Below are 2,226 nucleotides of genomic sequence, written 5' to 3' on the forward strand. Positions count from 1 at the left end.
ATGCTTGATCCTTTATGGCTCTAAAGCATCATCATCCTTAATTTGGTGCATTAACATTATATGGGCCACAGTTTTTCGTTCAACTGTTTCCACAAACTTAGAAATGTCGTTCATAATTATTGGGGCTATGCAAGGGAGGATAAGGCAGGATTTCACCATTAGGACTATAGATCCAATAATATACTTAAATTCTCCCAGCCCTGAGAACATGTTTTCAAACCAATTGCCGATTTTTATGCCTTGCCATTTTTTCACTGGGACATGGGCAAGTTTTTTAACATTGGTGGCTATGTTAGTTATAACTTTACCATTATTATCTATTTGCAAACAACAGTCAGAGCTATTAAATTTACCACATACTCCTTCTTTTTCTGCCAGCAGGTAGTCCCAAGCTAAGCGGTTTTAATAAATAGCTGCACGCATTTGGGCTGCTGCTGAGCAACAAGCTCAAAAACCATGGCTGTTTGATTAGTTATAATTTCTAAGACAGCCTGTAACCTAATCATGTGATATAGGCATGCGGTATTTCCAGCTCCTATTTTGTGCCCATGTGGCTGGGCCATAAGTATTTATAATTCTCTGGGGTGGCCATTCAACATCTTTCCAAACCTGGGTCCCTCCTATATTAGGAACTTCATTGAGGGTTCAAGCACCTCGGGTTTTGAGACCTTCATAAAGAGGAATGCCTAGTTCATCCCCCCTTGGGTTAGGCAGAAGGAAAAATCCTGGCTGGATTATTCCTATGTTATACGTGCCTTTTCATAACGCTGGGAGCTGGGCATATGCAACCTTTCCATATGTCCAAAATAGCCCTTTAGTACATTGAGAAGATTTAGTTGCATAAGCAGATGCCCAATACCAAACAGGCCTTGTTGGCCACCAGGTCTGGTGGGTTGAATTCCAGTATAATATTCTTTTGAAAGGAGTTTCTCCTACCCATTGAGTATAGGCAGAACCTGCTCTGCTTAAACAGTCTTCTCCAATTACTTTTGAGGAGAGGATCCACTTCTGGAGTACATTATCTGTTCTAACAGTCAAAGAATGGTTCCATTGGAGGAGCTGGTAAGCATTCAGACTAGTTCCCTTCCAAGGCCACTCTTTAGTCATTAGGGCCCCTCCACATACCCAACAATTGGTGACACCAAGTGTCCGAGCTATATTTTCGGCCAAATTTATAAACAGATTCTGCCCTACTTCCCACGATTGAGGGAAGGGGGTTAGTTTTGACTGTTGGGCAGTCGGAGGAGCTACTAATTGCACAGTTTCTTTAATCAGCTTTTTAGCTTTGGGTGTGGGCGCAAAATTCCAACAAACCCAATTTGTGCTTCCGGGGGTGTTACAGGTTATGACACCAGCTTTAGTGTACTGGTAGCTTTGTTTGAATAATCCAGCAAAGTATAGCTGGCCATTATGGGTGCAGATATGTTTATCAGTATAACAAACTTCTGGCTGGGATGAATAACGATGGAAAACCCTTAAGTCTGGCCAGATCATTTTTATACATTTACATGCTGGGCATGGGGAGAGGCGGTAGATACCCAGATTAGGTAGAAATACATAAAAGCACAAGTAAACTTCCTATCAAGAAAGGACGGAAATGCTAGTGAAACCCTTTTCTAACATGCTCAATGGGGACAACTGTTAATTCTACAACAAATAAAGTTACAAACTGTTTAGCAAGAATAAAGGTTGACAAAGCAAAACAATGGCTTATCAGTAAGGTCTGCTGGGTCCTTAAGCTGAATTCCCAATCTTCTGCCGTGCGTCGATCAATCAGCTTCCAGTGTGTGATTGAAGCGGGTCTGAAGTATCTTCACACTTCTGGAGCAAGGCTGGTTCCACGTCCTTCATTGGGCTCCGCGACTTTCCGAATGGTCAGCTTAAGGGGCGCTGCTGGATCTGCGCTGCACTCCCAGTCCTGGGAAGCTGGCTTAATTCTGCTATAATGGATCCAAGGAACTACTTTGGCTACTTTGACTGCGGTCGGGGTAGATAAAAGACCAGTGAATGGCCCCCTCCAGAGGGGCTTTAGGGGTTGTACATTTCACTCTTTTACCCATACTGTATCACCTGGCTTAAAAGAATGGGCATCAGTAGTTTAACCAATTGACAATTGTTCTCTGACTTGACAATGGATGGCATTTAGGACTGAACCTAAGGCTTGCATTTGTTGTTTTAGGGCAAGACTTCCTAATTCCTTTAAGTTTTCCTGTATGCCCTTAACAA

General features: G+C 42.6%; 1 pseudogene; it reads left to right on the plus strand.

Annotated features, from left to right (window-relative positions):
• Positions 1-2,226, plus strand: part of LOC103254884 — a 9,762-nt pseudogene that overhangs the window by 1,468 nt on the left and 6,068 nt on the right.

The sequence above is a fragment of the Carlito syrichta genome, unplaced genomic scaffold, assembly GCF_000164805.1.
Source record: "Carlito syrichta isolate Samal-C Ts95f unplaced genomic scaffold, Tarsius_syrichta-2.0.1 Scaffold287601, whole genome shotgun sequence".
NCBI classification, from domain to species: domain Eukaryota; kingdom Metazoa; phylum Chordata; class Mammalia; order Primates; family Tarsiidae; genus Carlito; species Carlito syrichta.